At 38.3% G+C, this 21,406-nt stretch overlaps 2 long non-coding RNA genes across 2 annotated transcripts in view; one reads left to right on the top strand and one right to left on the bottom strand.

Annotated features, from left to right (window-relative positions):
- Positions 1 to 21,406, top strand: part of LOC110342272 — a 124,516-nt gene that overhangs the window by 72,755 nt on the left and 30,355 nt on the right. The window lies entirely within an intron of this gene.
- Positions 19,395 to 21,406, bottom strand: part of LOC110342271 — a 79,204-nt gene continuing 77,192 nt past the window's right edge. The window contains exon 7 of the long non-coding RNA XR_002384299.1: positions 19,395 to 19,694. This is a non-coding gene — a long non-coding RNA (uncharacterized LOC110342271). The remainder of the gene's footprint in view (positions 19,695 to 21,406) is intronic.

The raw sequence follows: 21,406 nt of genomic DNA, 5'->3' as shown, positions 1-21,406 counted from the left end.
ACTCAGGCATGAGCAAGGTTGTGATGGAGTCATATTGGTAACGGACAAAGAATATTGCAGAATCAAAATATTATCATCTAAAAACAATTCACACGGATATCATTTTCAAAACAAAACCAACTCCATTCACCTCATCATATGATACAAGCCCCTCCCCATCCCAGTATCCCACTGGCAATCAGGAAGGCCCAAGACAACCTATATGTCTGAAGATCTCTTAAAAGTCATCCAAACATTCCACATGCATCTTAAGTCCTTGGTTCAAAAATAACCATCATCATTGCCCCACCTAAACAGTCACAAGATCTAGATCAAACACCACCAATCGTTCTGGAACTTCATATCAGCATTCCTCCATGCCAACAACAATGCTGTTCTCTCTATGAACTATAGGTGATGGAGTTTACTGAAACCACAAAACAAGAGCTAAAATGAGGTACATTTGTTTACCACAGGCTGAAAGTATCAATGTAAAAATGTATATTTTTCAGGCCAAGCCAAAAAAGAACCAGGGATCTGGGCTCCCTGGCAATTATAGACATTGCTTAATCCCATTGGCTCAAAGTCTTTTTGAGGGATAAGAAGAATGGGTGTAAATAAATGTAAAACTTCAGGACAATATTGAGAATGTACCCATTTCCTGTTAAAACAATTGAAGCAGCCCAGACAAAAAGAATGTTGGATCCAGAGCTTCCAAGTAGCCTGAGTGACCAGTCTGTAACACACCCACACACACAAACAAAAATGAAAACCATGTGAACATAGATGTGTGGTGTCATGTGAAAATTCAGCTAAAATAACAAGTTACAGAATGTTATTTACTTTAGGATATGGCTAAAGAACTTTAAATTTTATAGAGAGCAAGCAGATTTCTCTGAAGAGATTGAAACCAGAAAAATAGCAGAAGGAGATGGAAACAGAAACAGCTACTCACCTAGGAAGTTTGCCATTAGCCCAGGCACCTACAGCATTATATTCAAGAGGAAAATGACTATGTTCATTTCTTCTTCTATTCCTGTGATAAAATCAATGGCTAAGACACTCATAAAGGGGGGACATTTAATCGGACTTTGGATCCGAGAGGTTAGTGTCCTTGATGATGGAGGGAAGGTGCGGAGGCAGAAACAGTTGAGAGCTTACACACAAAAGCAGGCAGCAGCCAGGCGGGCGGTGGTGGCACACGCCTTTAATCCCAGCACTCGGGAGGCAGAGGCAGGCGGATCTCTGTGAGTTCGAGGCCGGGCTGGACCGATAGCCTCTGAAACAATACAGAGAAACCCTGTCTCGTAAAAACCAAAAAAAAAAAAAAAAAAAAAAAAAAGCAGGCGGCAGGCAGGAGCCTGAGCGAACACTGAGGACCCAAGAATCTTTAGAAATGTCACTGCCCACTTCCAGGGACACATCCTTCTCCAATATGCCCATACTTCCTAATCCTTTCCCAACTAATCCCACCAACTGGGCACCAACTATTCAAATGGAAGACCCTATGAGATCCATTCTTTTTCTTTCTCCTCTCCCCTTGGAATTCAAAGGAAAAATAAGTGATGAAAAGTGAAACAATAAAAAGGTGTCAATGCTATTTCCATTTACCTGGTAAAAACTGAGAGATAAAGTATTTCTAAGTAATATTCTAAGTAAACATAAAAAGAATGGGAAAAAGGTATTCAGTATAGCAATCTCCTAAATTTTTACCTGCTTGTTCAGTACTAAGGACCTATGTTTTATGTTGTCCATATCTATACGCTTATCATGGGCGTAGACATCATTAAACCAAATGTTCTGCATTGGTGAATGGGGACCCATTCACCCACTCTTTAGCCTTCTACATGTGATCTCCTACTGTCTCCTCTCTTTCTGATCCTCAAACCCTTGAGTACAATTACCTTATTGATCTACTGTCAATATTCCCCCAATGTTTTTAGCACATGGATTCGCCTTTGTCCGGGCTCAGTTTATATGAATATGACAGTCATCATCTTTAAATTCTCAATAATTCTGAAGAAGACTGATAAAACTCCTTCCCATCTGTTTTTTATAATTTGAATGATTATGGTGTTTGAAAGAAAGTGGCCCCCAAAGAGAGTGGCGCTGTTAAGAGGTGTGGCCCTGCTGGAGTAGGTGTGATCCGGTTAGAGCAAGTGTGTCACTGAGAAGGCAGGATTTGAGGTCTCATATATGCTCAAGCCACACCCAGTGAGACACTTCACTTTCTGTTGCCTATGAGATAGGATGTAGGACCCCGGCTCCTTCTCCAGCACCATGTCTGCCTGCATGCTGCCATGGTGATAATGGACTAAAACTCTGAGCTGCCACCTCAGTTCAATGTTTGTCCTTTATAAGAAAAACATTTATGCCATGGTCACGTGGTCATGGAGTCTCTTCACAATGATAGAAACCCCAACTGAGACAATGACTTTGTTTCCCATTTCCTTTACATGTGTAGATTCTTCATAACAATTCCCATTTCCTCGTTTGTACACGGTTCCAGATAATTCACTCAGCACTTTGTTTCCTAAGGATCTCAGGTTCAGCTTCGTCTTACCTGCAGTTACATCAAATTTTATTATTTTACATCTGGAATATTTTTGAGTTATTTGTAGCAGCAACATTTTAATTATTCATTTTTCACATGATTACAATATGAAAGTTTTTCTCACTAAACACATATAGCATATTACATTTACTATATATATATACATATATATTTTTTTCTCTGAATTAATTTGTATCTGATTCTCTAAATGATTTTGATTATTTTATTTTGGAGCCTCTTCCTATTGTTTGCTTTTTGTTAATGTTTCAGTGTCAGTTTTCCTTGTAAGATTCTCTGGGGGGGGTTCTTTTATTTGTTTAATGCTTATTTTAAAAAGTTCCTAACAGGATTCAGAGTATTTTTCCACATTAAATTATCTTTTAACTCTGCTTTGACCTTTGATCTGTTATAGATTTATACATCTTCTCAGGCATTATGATTTGAATGTATCAGATCCCACGCAGGCGGTTATTTCTGAACGCTTGCTCGTCTTCTGGTGCCAATGGTTTCAGAGGTTGCGGAAGCTGTAGAGGAGCAGGGACTCTCACCTTTGACACTCTTCACCTACTAAGTCCACACTTTAGGACTGCGCAGTGAAGCTACAAAGCATCTTAAAAGTAAACTCAAGATTTTAAAGCAAGCTTGTGGTTTTATCTTCTACCAAATCCATAGCTCTTGTGGGCTGCAGTCAGCCTACATGCTACAGGTCTGGTGTGCCTGCGAGGGAAGAGGCGTGGCCTAAATAGAAGGGGTTCATTGTGCAATGACCTTTGAAGACTGCCCAGCCCTGATTCAGGGCGGTCACTGTCCTTATGGGTGGGTATAAACAGATGTGAAGAAGAAGCCTCCTATGGCTGCCGTGTCTGGAAGCCATCAGCTGCTCTTCATACCATGCAGACCTGACTCTGATGGGCTATGCTTCCTGAGCTGTGAACTAGAATATGTCCTGTCTCTCATAATTTTTTTGGCATTTATTGTGTCACAACACACAGGAAGAAACTATTCTATGAGGTGAACACCTTGAGCATAAGCTTGGCCTATTCATAAATACATTCCTCTTTCTTAGAAGACTGGAGGGAGATTTACAGGTGTCCACAATTCCTTGGGATTACTTTCCATCAGTGTTAGGATTGTCCATAATTTTCCAGAGTCACCTGAAAAGATAGGGTAGTTTCAGTTTCAGCTCCTAATTACATTAAGATTTGATGTTTCAGTTGGGCGTTGGTGGCACACGATTTTAATTCCAGCACTCGGCAGGCAGAGGCAGGCAGATCTCTATGAGTTCAAGGCCAGCCTGATCTACCCAGCAAGTTCCAGGACAGCCTGCAAAACAATACAGAGAAACCCTGTCTGGAAAAAAAAAAAGATTTGACCTTTCAATAGTCCCTGCCCTCTGTAAATGCTTCTGAAAAATTCCCGTTTTGTGGGACCTGAGATGATGCACCTATTTTCTGTATTCACAGAATCTGCAAACCAATTTGAAACTCCTCCTTCTTAAATAACATCCTCTTAGCAAACCAGGTCTGAAATTCTACTTCACTCTCTGTGTTTCTTTCTATGCCTAGCTTTCCATTGAAAATACTTCTTCAAGATGATTTTAGAAATTTTTAATTCATTTATATTTGCCTTTACCTGTATGTCTGCCGTCTGTTCCAGGTGCCACAAGGTGGCAGGATAGAGCATCAGATCCCGTAAAGGCTGGGGTTAATTGTGTTTGCTTATCTCCTTGATGTGGGTGCTAGAAACCAAACTCAGGTCCTCTGAAAAGCAAGCAGTGAGGGCTCCTAATAAAAGCGCCATCTCCTCAGTTCAAACTTTCCTTCATTGTCAATGTGTTACTAATACACAGAGCATATTTTCCCATGACTTTGAGCTCCCTCATGTCTGCCACCTCCGTTATTTTCATTTCACACTGTGGAAAGGTAGACTCTAGGGATGGGTGTTTTCTTTCTGTATATATGTTTCTCTTATTGGTTGGTAAATAAAACACTGTGTGGCCAATAGCCAGTATATGCAGGCAGACAGACAGGGCTAGGAGGTGAGAAAGGTTCTGGGGAGAGAGGCAGAGGGACACCATGTAGAGACCAGGAAGATAGGGTGCACCAGATATTCTCTAGTAAGATAAGGTCTGTTAGAAATACATCGATTTATAGATCTGTGTTAATAATTAATACAGAGCTAGCCAATAAGAAGTCCTAGCTATCTGCCAACAATTTTATAATTGATATATCATTTGTGTGTTAATTGGGGCTGATGCAGGGCAGCGGGACCTGTCAGGAAAGAAACTCCAGCAACACTGTAGCACATGTTCTATGAGTATCACCAAAGAAGGAAATCATGTTGAGTTATAATAATGTAAATTAATGCAAATTTAATGAACTCTTTCATAGTGAGAAATGGGTAAAGAAAAAAAAAGTAGGCTTTGTCTACTCAGTGCATCTGACCTGCTTTAATTTTGTTGTTAAATCAGTTGTTTCAAGTCTGTAATCTATTTTTTTCAAATGGTAACCTTACAATTTAACACTGAATAATCAGTGTATGTTTTAAAAGAAATGGTTTTGTGGTGATTATAATCCGCTATGAATGAATGAAGTAAGAAGACTGCACAACCTCTGACAATCACCTGGTTCTATTTTATGAACATAACAGTTCCTTGCATGATATACTGTGAATTAGAAAGTCATCTTTGATATGACACAGATATTTTGAATCTGTATGGTTCCAATTCCATAGAACTTTGGAGGTCTAAGTACTTAACTTTGCAAAACACAGAAGCTCTGTCTTTACTTGTGCCCAAATTCTGAACCCCAAAATCACCAAGAGGCTCATTTTGATGCAAAATCAAAGAGTCTTTTATTGTAGACGTTTAATGAGCTAAACCCATTAGCTTGGGGCCTTCCCCTGCCACCATGGAGTATGGCTGGAGAAAGACCCCAGGCAACCTCGAGGCAGGGATCTTAAAGGGCAGCATAAGGGGAGTGTCTGGGGTATGAAACATTATCAGCATTGGTGTGCTTCCAGGTTTGAGTGACCTGCCCTGTGTTGATTGGTCAACTGGTTGTTATGGCCCAATAGGCCCGCCCAGGAAGGTTGCTATGGTCTGCACATCACTGTTGTGCACTTGTCTGTAAAGCACACCCAGAGCCATAAAGCACAGCCCTACCAGCTAACTTTTGATTGGCTCCTTGCCACGAGGAGGGCATCTGACCTCCTTGTGACCAGGACAGGAGCAACAAGGTCATGCAAGCACATGTTAGCCTGTCATGGCTGCTAAAACAGGGAGGCTGGTCACTACACACAGTCTTGCAGCATTCTGTTCTTCATCTTTCATGCTCTCATGTTAAGTGTCTCTGCAGGCTGAAGAATATTTTCAGTTAATCATGGCTTGTGCTTGATGAAGGCAACTAGAGAGTCCTTATCTAGACCAGTTAATTTATTATATGCTAGTATCTATCCCACAAAGCTTGTCTCTGCACATGTCATATGTCTCTGTAATATGTATTTGATGGAACTCCAAGTACTCAGGTAACTAGCAAGGTAGAAAATTGTAATGAGGTTTCTGGGGTTAGAAAATTTGAGAAAGCAAAATAACTACAAGAAAAATCAAATCAAAAGAAATATAAAAACAAAATTATAGACTTACCCACTGAAGCTATTTAATAAAGTTAATAAAGGACTTTAGAATAATGTGTTTCATGTAAAACATACATTCGCCATTGAAACATTACCAAGGCACACTATCACTGCAAATGTCTGGTGTCTGGAATCTGTTCAGCATTGGCTTGGAAATCTAAGCACTCTTCTGTAGCCCTATGCCCAGCATACTTCCTCTTTCCTGTTTCTTTGGTCTGTTCCTCACCAACCCCTTCTGCTTTCTGGGCATCTTACAATCTGTCTACCTCCAGGAAGTTATCAGATACTGTTTCTGTCTCACTAAGGAAGTTGGAATCCTTTTCTTTTTCCTAGTGAGATAATTTTATGATTCTCTTTTGCAAAGCTTCCATCATTGGTTTCTTAGAGTCTGTTCCCCACATCCTTCACACAGATACAAAGATTAAGTAGCCAAAATTATTCAAATAAACAATTCAAAACCTCCTTTGAATAATCATTCAAACCACCCTCATTCCCATGTACTTTCTTCCAAATCCATCAGTCTACAGTTGTATAGCAATGGTTATTAGCTGGTGTTGGAGAGCTCCTGCTTTCTCTTCTCCATAGTGGCATCTTGTTTCGCCTCTGGACTTCTGGTGCCTTTACCGCTCTGTTTTTCTCCCTCTCATTGTGATGTGCTGTGTGACGCCCCTCACATGCTTTCAACTGTTCTGTCTTCTTACCCATTCTCTCTAACTTTCATGGAATCACACTGGATTACACAGGCTACATTTTATAGACTACTCTCCTTCCCTTAAAGTCAGCTGACTAATAATATCAATGACCTTTGCAAGTCTCTTTCATTATCCATTTAGCATAATCAGGACTGTGACATCACAGGTGGAAAGTCATAGGAAACAAACTCACTGTATGAAGTTTAGTCAGCATGGCCCAGTTGAGCAGTCCCTGTCATTCACATCCTACATCAACCCTCTAAGTCAACACACTCACTTAGTGACTAGTGAGAACTGCTTCCTTGCTTTCTGGGATGGTTAAATAGTATTATATTTAATGTACTGATATGTTCCAGTTTGAGCAACAAACTAATACTGATATCCTGTGTCCTGCTACACTGTGTTCTATTTGCTGCCATCTCAAAATTCACAGTATGTTTTATAATTCATTTCTACGATGCTCAGTGGTTTTTTCCCCCCACTGTCACTCAGAATAAACTACTTTTATTAACTTCGTGAACTTATTTATTAATTCATTTCACCTACTATATCATGATATCTTTGTCCTCATTCTTGGTGATATATATATATATATATATATATATATATTCCTATCAATTTTCTTTCACATTCTTCTATCAGTCAAAGCCTTCCTTTCTTCCTTGCTACAGGAACTCAGAAGTCTATTAAAGGTCTCAAAAATTAATTGAGGTGTAATACAGGGGTAAAGACTCACTGATACAGAATAGGTTAGATGCCCCCATGATCCACATCTAGCTGCTAGCTCCTGCATTCTGCCCAGGGGAACAACCTCTCCTGGTGAGAGACAAGCGTGCTTCCTGGTTCTCCCTCAGCCCTTAAGCCATCATGTATACAGATAAGACCACACCCTAGGGCTTGCAGCCCTAAAGGTCATTGGCTAAACTGACTGAAATCCCACAACACTTCTTCCCCTTGTTCTTCCCTCTTCCATTCCTGTCTTCATACGCCAGGCCTTATATGCTCAAGCCTAGAGATTTTATCTCATTGTCATCGATACTGACACATTCTGAAAGCACCAGAGAGTGTCTGACTTTTTCCACAGTTCCTGCATTTGGGCTAAGGTTTTGGGAATTCGTTTCAGAAAGAATATCCAAACTCACAACTAAAGAATCCAACATGTCTAGAACCTCCGCAGGCACTCAATATCAGTAACTGGGGTGAACTCCATGCTGGAGAGACACAGTCACATGAGACAGGAAGTGTAGCTTACCCACTTACCCTCAACAAGATGGAATTTATGCTCAATATTTTCCGGAAGCTCAGAGGGTTTCAGCTCTTAGACCAGTTCAAGACTATTTTAACACGCTCTGAAATAAGCAAATGGTATATTAACATTTTGATTGACTCCCATGTCTCTCTTTGGGGGAGTATGGGTGTTTTGTACTAGGTGATAATCAGCAGAAGTTACAAAGAAACTGGAGAGGAGCAAATAGTAAGTGAACTTGCAGAACTTTTTCTTTCTCTGTCCTCTCTCCATGCGTGACAATAGACCCTAGAATAGATCCTTTCCCTCAACAACTCAGGAAGCCAATGGGGGAATCTGCAGGTTGTGTGGTGTCTGTCATAAACCGCCACTGGCCTGGTCTAATGTGGTGCATCAATGACACGGGTATAATTGATTGGATAAAGTAAATGGGAATTGGAGATGGCAGTGTCAAAATTGCTACACCTGCAAATTTGTGCATGCTGTAGGTTGGTGTTTCTATGAAAGGTAGCTGTTTTCCCTAAAACTCAGCAAAATGAATCAAAAGCTTTCCTGCAGAGGAAAGCATTTCTGCATGGTATTCTAAAGGGGAATATGTGATTTGCGAATGTCGTCCACTGGATGTGCATTTCCAAATGAGACTGATTAGATAAGGCTCTGAGCAGGAAACCTGCATCCCATTCACGTGGAACTGTCCTCCCTCCTCTTCTTTATTTCTCCCCCAAGAACCTTTGATTCAATTGTGCTGTTAGCGAATCCCCGTAGACCAATGAGATACATGACTCTTTATGGTGCAAGAGCACTTTTGAACTATATGGGCAATGACTTGTTTTGTAGTCAAATTAATGCCTCTTGGGAAGTTGGTAAAAAACCAAGCGTTCTAATTTCATTCTGTTGCTGTAATAAAAACTTTCAGACTGAAAATGACTTAAAGTGTTTGTTTCAGCTTACCAGGTGCAACCCATCCTGGAGTGAAGTCAAGGCAGGAAGGAGCCCAAGCAGGAATGCAAAGAAGTATGGCGGGTTGCTGCTTTCAGCCTCTTTGTAAGGACAGTGCATAGCTAGCCTTCCTACATGCAGGTAGGACCACCTACCTGGTGATGACAGTGCCCACAGTGGGCTGCTCCCTCCTGAATTAGTCAATCAGTAAAAAAGACAATCCTGCCACATGCCAATTGACCAGTCTGACCTGGTAATTGCTCAATTGATTTTTTTTCTCTCAGATGGCTCTAGTCAGTATCAAGTTGACACTTAGCGTAAGTACATCCTAAAGCTAACTAGGACAAAGGCATTTGATGATTTGAGTGGCTCATAGTTCTTTTCATGCTAAAATGATAAAACCACTAAAAGTCACTCTGTTTAATGAATAAGTAGTTAGTGTCTAAATTATTTCATTATAAAACTACAAAAGGAATTTTGTTCCTGTACATCTATTCAAAGTGCTGCAAACATGAGAACAAGGCTCGTTAGCTAAATTGGATGCATCCATGGACCCTCCTGTGTCACGTGACATTCCAGAAGTCAGCTTCCTCCCCATCTGGCAGATAAGCTTCTCCTGAAGTTCATACATACTGATGGCCCGAATTCTCGGCCAGACTGCTAATTAGGGAATGCCCCCCTGTCCTTTAACTCACTTTAATGTTGGCATTGCTGCACTTCATCAATAAAATCATAGGGATCACGAAAAAGCACCCACCAAAAGCTGCAAATACACTGCAAAAATTCTGGCTGTCCCCAAATACATCCTACCCAATATGCTATGAGACGAAATCTCACTTAAACAACCCCAGTAGGGAATATATATATATATGACTAGTGGAAAGAATAAGAAGATAACTTGTGCCAACATTCAGTTGAGTAAAAATGAATTATTTTATCAAATTATGATTAAATAGAAAACACTGTTACCTACAGCAAAACAGTTGCTCTGAAAACAACCTTCCAGCTCTATATAATTATTATAAAATAACAATAGTAATCCATAGCAATAATAATGATGTAACAAACCACAGTATTATTATAGTAATAATATGCGAAGTCAATCCATCAAGTGCTACCTAATTAGAATATTCATATTTCTTTAGATGGAACAGGATATATGGCTGTTTGATGGTTGGTACAAAATAAAAGGGCAGAAAGATAACTCTAGTGTAAGAAGGAAAGGACAGGAAGAGGAAAATGCTTTTAATAAAAAGTAGGGGAATAAGTGGATATGCATATAGAATAAATGAACCACTATTGACTCTTGAATGGTTCAGGGTGTCATTACCTTCAGTTGTCCACCACCAGGGAGCCTACTAGACTCTAGGGAATAACTGCAAGCCAGTGACAACACAGATGGCTCTGGCTAAACACAGGGGACCACAAAGCAAGGCAAAGGAGATATAGATCTTAAATTATGGTTTATAGGTGAACAAATTGATAGTAGTAAGAGGGAAATAAGAAAAACGATGAGAAAATAATCACAATTAGCTACTAATTAAACAAAGTATATGCTTAATTACTACATAAAAAAAACAAAGAAAAATCTTTGAATAGGCAAGATTTCCTAGAGCACAAAAACACAAAGCACAAAAAGAAAAAAATCATTAAGGTCTTGTTTTTTAGGGGACAGTTATGAAAAACAAACTACAAACTGGAAACTATTCACAATATATGTGACTAATGATGTCTACACTATGTAACACTGGGAGACAAATGTGGGATATTCAGCAAGTCCTAAAAGCATACATCCAATAATACTGCATAATACTGCATGGACTCAGCAAACTATATGTAGGCATGCTTCCATGCAATCACAATGAGGGAAAAGGGAGGCCAAGAATTTGAGCGAGAACAGGCAATGATATATGGGAGAGTTTGGGGAGAGAAAAGGAAAGGGAGAGATGTAATTAAATTATAATCTCAAAAACAAACAAAAAATAATTCATGCATACACACATTTCAAAACAAAAATAACAGAGATTGGCAAATAAGAAGAAAGAGTTTTGTTCTTATTATTCATCAAGAATTTTAAAAGTAAGGCACACATGAGAGAATGGTTGGAGCTAAAGATTTTTCCCACACTAGTAATGGGATTGCAAAATTATGAGCTGTGGGAATTTGACTTCTCTGGGTCCTTCCTGCCTCTACATGCTTTCTGGTTTTTCAATGTGTGCAGGTCTCATGACCTCCTTCGCCTGGACCTTTTCCCAGGGTGATATTTCTGATGAGCGTCCCTGAGGTGGGAGAAAATACTTCGATTCAAAACTCACTTTAAGTGTGCTCTCCACTTACCCTAACCTAGGATCCCCAGGACCAGGTACTGTTTGAAGTGTTCAGCATCCTCTAGGCCTCCGCTTTGCTTTTGTATTCTGGCAACGCCATAAACCAAAATAAGCATAGTGGTCCTGCTGCTTCCTCTACTGACATGAAAAATAAAATCCTTCTCCACCCCTGAACCAGGAATCACATGCCTTCTTCCTGCATTCATAAAACATTAATGGACAAATTTATTAGCTTCTAAGTAGGTTAAAATCCCAGACACTAACAACTGCTTTGAGAAGATTTTACCTTTCCAATGTAATTGAATTTATACCTATCTCATGAAGAAATCCTATTGCTACACATTTATACCAGAGCAATGAAAATGTAAATCCACAAAACTGTATGAGAATTTGATAGGACTTTACATATTATAGTCAACATTTGGCTTATCTAAGCAATCAATTACTACTCATCAATTGAAAAAGTCAAACATTGATCCAAAATAGATGAATCTCAAGAATATCATGCTGGATGAGAAAGACCAGGCACAAACACACAGCTTCCTCCTCCATTTTTTGAAGTTATATAATTTAAGACCTAGTGCACAGTGATACTTTCTTCTTTTGTGGGGAGGGAATTCACCATATTTGCTTTAGGATTGTTACACTTGGGATGTGTCTTGAGATTTGCAAGAGAACGTGATAAATATTGAATTATTTAAATACTTGTCCAGGAGCAATATTCAGTGGAAGGGATCTGAAGTGAGCAGAAGATTATATTTGGTCATTGATGCCAAACCATGGCCATAAATTTTGAGGCCATCAATTTGAGAGGTGGGTAGAGGTGACATGGGAGAGGTTGGAGGGCCAGGACATGGGGAGGATTGGGCAGAGGAGATGGAAGGGGGCAAAATTATGTCATTATGTTGTAATTAAAAAAGAAAAGAATGCAAAACCAGATAGCTTAAGGGTCAGCAAGGCTAAAGAAGTGAAAATGGGAAGGAGAATACATTGTGAGATTCATTATAAACAGTCGGTGGACAGCAGAGCCTTAGATCACATGGTGAGTAGAATCTAGAGTGGTCTTTTAAGTTTTATTATTTTCTTAACAGTGTTTTTATTGAAACTGATAGCAATCATGCAGTAAAGAAACTTGGGCTTATAATTTATTCTACACATAAATAGAGGTAGTGACATTTTCTCCTCCCTTTGTCCTCTTCCTCAGCCCCTTCAGTCTTCCCTCCCTTTTTCTGTCCTCTGTCCCTTCCTTCCTCTGTCCCTACCTCTCCCCCACCCCTTGTATCTTCTGTGTGAAGAAACTAATCTTATCTACTGGTGAGCATTGGAGGGACCTGAAAGCTCAATTGGAAACTGCATTCGAGTCTGCAAATATTACCTGTTTGCGTCAACTTTCCCTGGGTTTCCCTGTGCTATTGAACACCCTCCAACTCTCAGTGGATTGGGACAATAATGCATTTCTCACTCCTGAGGCCTTGCAGCTGTGGGTTGGCTGGGGTTTTACTTCTTGTGTCTTTTCTCTCTGGCATCCGGATAGAACGTGCATTTTCTATTTGAAACATGTGGTTCTCTGGCAAAACGGAAAATTGTTGGAGCCAAACCCTGCAGGGACTCTTCAAGTTCTTATTCAGACATGCAGAAGTCTTCTGTTCTGAAAGGTGAAAATTCTCTAGGAAATCCACTAATAGGTTTACACCCAGAGAAAGCATAATGCCCAAAGCACACATTGAGCATCTTGCTCAGGAATGAGAAAATGCTGGCAGTGTATACAGATATGGGAGCGAATGGAACGGGAGCACAGGTCACACTGTAAGAGCCATCATCCATGGACAAGATATTGAGTGTCAGCCGTTGTTAATTTCACAGTCATGGCTTGGGGAAACACTGTCCACTAGGATGCAGAGATTGAAGGACCACAAATTGGTGAAGAGGTGTGTGTTCAGAAGAGGAATCTTCCAACTGTCACTCATATAAAAAGTCATGTGGCTAGACCACAGTGGGACGCAATAGCAGTGAGTGCCAAGAACAGACAGGGGTTCTATGTGGGTCTGTGCAGAGTTCCTGCTGTGTAGGCTGTGTAGAGCCTCATCTGGAAACATCTTGCAAATGATGGCAGAATGCTTAGATTTTGTCCATGGAGCTGTGGGAAGGTGGTGAATAATGTAAAAAGTGTATACTATGATCTTAGCTTAACTGAAGGAAAAGTTAATATCCAGAACAGATAAAAACAGATGGAAAATATTAAAACATGCTTGAATACATTAATGTTTTAGTACAATGGGTGCAGTGGCATGGAATAATGTGGTAACCATGATAAAGTAGAGTATGTATATACGTATATTTGAGACTTATCATGGGGATTGCATCAACAGTATTTGAAGTCTTGAGGAATACAGACAGCATGGAAAGACCTGAATTGCCTGCCACTATATGACCAGCCAAGGGAAGGCTTATTATTGGGATGTGACTTTTACTTTAGAAAGATTATTTCAGATAATAGTATTAATAGGAAGCGGGAAGACTGAGTGGAAATTGATTCCTCAGTAGACAAGGTAAGAAATGACCTAATTACAACCCTCCGATGTGGTTCTGAGAATGACACTGGTGAGAACATGAGTTAACATATTCAAGGAAAATCTGAGGGTTTTACAAGTGAGACTTGTTGGTTTTAAGGGACAGGAGTTAAAGGCGGGGGGGGAGGAGCTTGGCTCCTTGATGCAATGGCTCTATAGAGTCCCAATCCATATAGGAACCCATGAGGAACTGCAGGATAGTGAGAAGGCATAAGGGCTAGAATTTTTTTTGTTTATTTATTCAACTTAAATCACAAAGGTCCAAAGCTTGTGACGAGACTGGTCATAGGCCATGGTGAGGGAACCCACTGCTACTACTTAATAAATGGACATCGAATTAAACCGACTCCTAATGACTTATCATTATACAAACCTGTTATAGATGACACAATAAATCCTCAGCTGTGCAAAGACTCCTGACCTCCTGACATGAGTAAGAAATAATTAATTATATTTATGTGCTAAGAATATGATTTAGAATCTGCAATGAAGTTAAGATTGCCTTAATACTTCCAGCGTGGAAACGTAGGAAATTTAATGTATTTACTCGGTTAGAGTCTCTACATGACAAGGATATTAAAATTGTTTTGTTTGGGTCCTCAGTGGTAACTGTGTGTGTGTGTGTGTTTATATGTGTGTTGTGCTTTGTTCTTTCCTATAGTAATGTGAATATGTTCAATTTTAGACTCGAGTGATGAACATAGATGACGCAACCTGAGGACATAAAGTTAGTAAAAAATATCATTACAGATATTAGAATTTGTACAAATTACCCAGTTTTCAAAAAATTGTTACACATAAGATAACTTGTAAGCACAGCAATTGTTTCAACAGGGTGTCACTTGGTGACCAAGAGAGCAGGGGTAGTAAGTTGCAGACCATTTAAAGCATGCTGGTTGACCAACCAGGGGTAGGAACAAGATTCTTATACCATTGAAACATAAATGCAATTTACTTTGTAAGAGATGCTAAAATTCGTTATACTTCATAAAGAGCTCTCTCTTTAGCACCTTCAGTTAGTAGCAGCTGTTCTTTACTTTGTTTTAAAATTCTAGATGAAGTTTCAAACTCCTATAAAGTAGCAGGGGGAAATCACTCACATTGGTCATTGGTAATTAACAAGATTTTTAAAACCGTCTTTCTATATGAGCATATAAATTATGATGTTCAAACTAAGTTTGAGTCATATGAAGTATCCAAATTATATAGGTGGTGTATTAAATGGTTTTAAAAATGCCATAAGATATTCACACGAGCTGATGTGTTGTGCATGCATATCCCTTGAAATACTAAAAATGAGATGGCAAGACTTAATTTGAGAATAATTTATTAAATCTTCGTATAAGTCATTTGAAGTGTAGGTCACCACTGAGACAAAACCAATGGAGTCTTATTTTAACTCATGTAATCTTTTAATTACTAACTTAAAGAAGAGATGGTAGGCTGGGGCTTCAGAGACAACAGACATTGCTTGATATGCCAAATACTTGGAAAAATAACCCCAGCTATTTTTGCTTTTATAGAATTCAGTTGCACTTAGTGTTATCTTTCCTCAAAGGGTTAGAGGCAGGGATCTTTGGTACTCATTCAGATAAAAAATAAATGTTCAGTAACTTTTGATTTCTCTTGTCTGTTTTCCCCCCTCTATTGCACTTCCCAGGAAGGACAACACAGGTACCTACCTCACACAATGCAGATACCTTAAATGAATTGCTAACTCATGCCTCCCTCTCCTCAGCCTCTCTTGTATTTCAGCAGGCTAGTACTAGAATGCCATTTGGATCCTTCAAGTCAATTTTCTGGTTCATCACTGGCTGCAAAGGTCAAGTATTCTTGTTCTTGGTTTAGAGATTCTACAATCACTATTTCCATGGAGGAGAGACCTCTAAATATCTTTAAATTTCTTACATATGGTAGCATTTTATTAGAATATAAATAACCATTGATCTCATAAACCTGAAATACAAGCACCAAATTATAACATGTCTAATTACTCACTCACCCTCCAGAAGGTCTTCTCTTGGGTGACCCTGCTTCCCTTACAGTACAATACCTCCATTGTGATGTAATTGCTTCACATTTTGCAAGTTTATAAAAGGCTTTTTGCCAGCCTACCTTGGCTTAATGTGACTTGTTTTCCATATGCCTTATTTTGCTCATTTTTTCTAGGATTATTTTCATTTTTTTTTAGTTGAGAAACTCACCTCTTTTATTTCTCTATTTCATACTTCTAGAAACTAGTAGTAGTGCACATTCATGTAGAAACTCTATATAATCTCTACTTGTTGGTGTCATCTCTGTATATCCTCATAAAATTATTTGGAAAATAATCGTTATATTTTTCTCCCCATTCTACGCTGCATCAATATTTATGCCATATTTACTATATATTACAATTATGAGTCCCTCAAGCATTAATTGTTGGATTTGAGCAAAAGTGATAATTATTTAATGAGTCATATTGGCTTTGATCATAATTTTACTGCCTAGATAATCTCAAAGTGCTAAGCTCAGAATCCCCAGGTAGACTGGTCTCACTTGAGTCAATGTAGTATCTAAGAATCATTAACAGTAATGAATCTCAATTTAATGATTCTGTACCTATGTTGACCTTGACTCAGTAACACAAGTGACAATCATTTGTCAATGAATGGAAGATGATCTGGAAAAAAACACACAGTTGATGTCATGTAAAGAAAAGGAAAACAGGGAAAAGAAAAAAGAACAGCCTGGTAGAGTGTAAGGTGTTTATATACACAAGAGAAAATGACTGCTAAGTAAGGTAGATGAATGGGGTAGGGTAAGGTGGATTGACAACAGACAAATGAATAGAACAAAATCTAAGGAAAAAGATGTGAGTTGCTGCAATTATAGACTTGTTTGTAGGGAATAGGAACAGACATTTTAGTCCTGCCTGAGTGTTCCTGTCTCTGTGAAATAACAAGTGAGATATATTATTTAAAGTTAGGGAAAACTTTACAAGTACTAGGAAAATATGCTCTTCCCAGACTGATGTCTCAAGAATGGGTTAGAGGGCAAAATTCAGAATTAGATTCATTATGCAGTATATGGAGAATGAAATGAGTTAACATGGAATTGTTGCTGTGATAATAGATTTGAGGTTGTGTTGCACAATAGTGAAAGACCAAAGGTGATGAAGACTGTTCTGTTGATAATAGAGAGATGACTGGTATCTATAGTCTACACTGGGGAGAAAAGCAAGGGTTTTCTCAAGAACTGGTAGCTCATGTGACTAGAGGTGTCACAGAAGCAGGGGACTTGAATGATATGGAAGTTTCGTATGTGGTGTAAAATGAAAACAAAGAGTATAGCTTCTGTTTACATGGCAATCTAGAGATGAAGTATGTCAAATGCAATAAACTTAGTCTTGCCCGTCAACTGTATGACCTTGGGAGTAAATCCTGAAATCCTTTGCACCTTGAGGTGTACTCTAAGAAGAGAATGAAACTTGAGTATCATCAAAAAATTGCTCTTGTGATATTGTATGGTTTAAGAGTTCTTGCTCTTGAAAAGGAGAAAGCCATTATTTAAGAGTATCTCTTTTAAAGTGTTTTCAAACATGGATGTTCTCTGGCAGCCTGGCCAGGGATACTTCTGGCAAGGCTAATACTACTCATAGCAGTGTATGGCTACTACATTCCATAGTCACTCCTCTCTTCAAAGAAAATAATGTCTATCTTACTGCTTTTTCCTCCGGTTCTTAAAATGTCTCCACATCATGAATTCCATCTGTAAACAGTAGTTATTACTTCTCACACATACCGCCTTCCCTGGGTGATCTTTCACACTGTTTTTATTCCAACATTTTCTGGTAACTCGGTAGACCACGCCATTCTAATGCTCAAATGTCTCACACTTCAAACATCAGATATTCCTTCTTGTAAGAGCTCAAATTCTAGTTTACATCCCGGAAGACTTTTGGAAACCATGTCAAGTTCTCCTCTTTTATGTCACTGGCCCCCTCCACTGAAGTTCTAAAGTTAATTGTTTCCACAGTCCTACAGACTGTGAGACCATACGCACAGATGTCCACTTATCCACAGTCACTTATTCCTCTTTACTTTGGAATTCATTACAAGCCTGAGCCACAGGAAAAGCATCCTCACTACCTCACAGGAGGTCTTGCAATTCTCATCCTCCCTCAAGGACATACCCTTCTGTAGATACTATTACTTACTTATAAAACTGGTAAAGTGATTTTTTGGCTACTCCATTCATGATGAAATACATCGCCTTTTTTTTAGGCTTGTAAAACAGTATTCTTTAAGATTTGATTTTCACAGACCATTGCCTCTGCTTTTCCTTCATGTTTAGAAGAAGCAGTTCTCACAGTTGTATGTATCGCTGTGTTAAAAAGTGACATTCATCCTTCTTGGAAGGCTATAGTTCACTATCTCCATGGACAGTCCTCACTCATCTTTCAAATGGTACTATAGATACTAAGTGGTTTGTAGGAACCGCGTCCTACAAATGATCAAAACCCATTATTTCTTAGCTCACACTAGAGTCTCAAGACATAATCAACCATGATGGAAGGCAGGAAAGCAAAAATTAGCCCTTTGATTTTGGCAATTAGTTTGCAGGGGAAAAGATTAAGACATAGCTAGTCTCTTAGTTAATTTTGCCAAGGATTTTCTGTAAGATAAATGTGTATATTGAGTAATTTCTGATACACCAGATTCTCTGACACACAAAGCAAACATACAAAGATAAGGAAGAATAAAGATATCTAGTGCTATGAAGTTTGGGCTTATGGCATTTCTGGCTCATTTGCTTTTCAGATTTTTCTTTGGTATTTTATTCTGCCTTTTGTATTTGCAAACAAGATTAAATAAATTTTGCTCAAGATAGTCAAATCAGCTCTTTTCTCACTTGAAAACTTTATGGGAAATTATCTCAAATTTGAGTCTGTCTGGAATGACTCAATGAATCAATTAATATATTGTTTTTTACTACCCATAACTTTCTTTGAAAAATAGGTGTGTGACCTAAATTATCCAAATTATCCTAAATTATCAGAAATTTCCTGCAAAAAGAGATACTTCACCAATCACTGTCCATCACGGTAAAGTAAAATAAAATGTTCCTTGTTTTCAAGGTGACAGCAGCGATTTCAGATACTCTGGGACAATAAAATTACAAAAAAACCTCATCAAAAGAAGAAAGCATGTGTAGCTGGGCACAAGATAGATGCATACACACAGGTGCCTCTGGTTTGCCATTTGAACGATGAATGATATCAACATAAATATCTGTTCACCTGTATGTATTGCGCGAAAACCCAAGAAAACTAGGAGATACTTGTTTTGTTATCCCAAACCTGACAGAGATTTTAGTATGAAAATTCTTCAAATGAATATACCTGGTGTTGGGTGGAGGGGAATAGTTGTCAGATTATAACTCTTAACTAAGAAAGGACACAGACAGATGATATTTACACAAGAAAACTATACAAATTTATATTTCCACTAAGTTCTACATTTTTCATCATTTAAAAGCTCTATTTTTGCTGGTCAGACCACACCAGGCAAATGTTGCACATGCTTCAAATGTCAGATAATCAAAATTCATTCATTCATATGGCAAGACTTTTCCTTCATTCACGACTTTGGATTGTAGCTCAAACCTGCACATCAAGAAAGAATGTTGCAACCCATGTCAAGTCCTTCTGCCTCACCACTCTTGGGAAGCAGGACTGAGTTTCTAACAGTGGCTTCTTCATTCTCTCTTATTCTGAAATGAAAGAAAATTCTTACATCAGAATAAAGGATACTGCTAGCCAGCAAACACACTGAATACTTTATTAGTGTCATAATATTGTTTACCCAACACTGCAACTGGATAACTTAGGACAACCCAATTTCTCACTTTTCAATAAGAAAATATTCTCATATTGACATATGATGGGAAAAATCACTGAATAATACCTTTGTTCATTTTAAGATAAGAGAAAAATAAAGCTGAAGTGGTAAGGCCAGGCATTCAAAAGTGTCTGAATCTTCTGTAATTTTTGAAGAAACACTTCCTAGCAATTTTTTTCTTAATTACTCATAGCAAAGTTGCTCTGATATAGAAACTGGCCATTATCATTTTGTTCTTCTGTATATGTTCTGATTGTTGAACATTAATCATTTAATAATGCTGTAAGGGTAATATAAATAAGTGGGACATCTTTGTTTCTTAATTAAATTAGTTCTTGGCACTTCCATTCATGTATATTTTCTAAGTAGTTAGTATATATTGCCTGGACCTGTTGTTATGACTAATGTCCATTCTTGATTTCATTCATTTGTTTTTCTGTGATAGTGTGCTATTGCGTGTTCTTAGTGCATTGAGCCTGTTGCTCCACAAATATCTACATGCTTTCTTTATATAAACTTTTCCTGTCAGGGACCATACTCTTAAGTTACCAATGCTACCTATAAATATTGTCTCAACACTTGCCCCAGAGCTTCTTCCTTAACAAGACTGTCATTGGGGAACTTTTATTTCAGGGCATTCAAGGATGCTAGTGAGGAGAGTCCCAACTTTAATGTGAGTTTGCACTCAGCTTCCTTAAAAAGTCATCTCTCCACCTAAAATGCTGCTACACAATGTCATAAAATATGGTGGGTAAATACCTAATTTTTCAGTAACTTGAACTTCAAATGTGATCTCGTAGCTGATTGTACGTCTGGCTCATTTTTGTCAACCAGTTGTTAGAGTAGATGCAATGTGTAAATGCTGGTTCTGTTTCCCTGACAAGTATTTGGATGTCATAATCTTATGTTTAAGAGATATCCCATAAGGTGGAAATGAAATAAATTAATTCAAGTCACTAAAAAGTTAAGAAAATATAACAGTCAGTATGAAAATGATGACAATGTTGAGAAAAAATTTACAGTTGTGTATAGTTTCATGTAATTTAAATCATCAATTTTCACTGTGGGAAACCTTAAGACTCATGTCTGGTTGGTAGTTTAGTTCAGTGGTGGAATACATATTCAGTAAGTATAATGTTCTGGATTCAATTCTCTCTCTCTCTCTCATACACACACACATTTTTACAAAATGATATCTAAATTTCTCATAATTTTGTTCAATAGTAAATATTTGTCTCAATATTTTCTAATTCATTGTACCCATGTTATTACTGATGGGTGCTGGCTTTTCTGGCAGTCACTAAGCCTCCTCCAGTGCCACTGACCAGTGATCTGTTTAGTAGCCAATTAGAGAACAAGAAAAACACAAAGGATCTACTTAAGTTTAGTGTCTATGGAAACATAAAGGTAGCAGCTAGAAACAACTGAATCATACATTTAGCTCAAACTATGTATAGTCTCCTAAGTAAACTAACCAAAACTTCATCATTAAAAATTGATGACTTGCTATATCTAAGGAAAAAAAGTCTCCTCTAAAGTATTGATTAAAATACTGTCAATCTAGTCTTGTAGTGAATGCAGGTA

Source organism: Mesocricetus auratus, unplaced genomic scaffold (genome assembly GCF_017639785.1).
Source record: "Mesocricetus auratus isolate SY011 unplaced genomic scaffold, BCM_Maur_2.0 Super-Scaffold_100031, whole genome shotgun sequence".
In the NCBI taxonomy this organism is placed as follows: Eukaryota; Metazoa; Chordata; class Mammalia; order Rodentia; family Cricetidae; genus Mesocricetus; species Mesocricetus auratus.
This window is presented reverse-complemented; position numbering and strand designations above follow the sequence as displayed.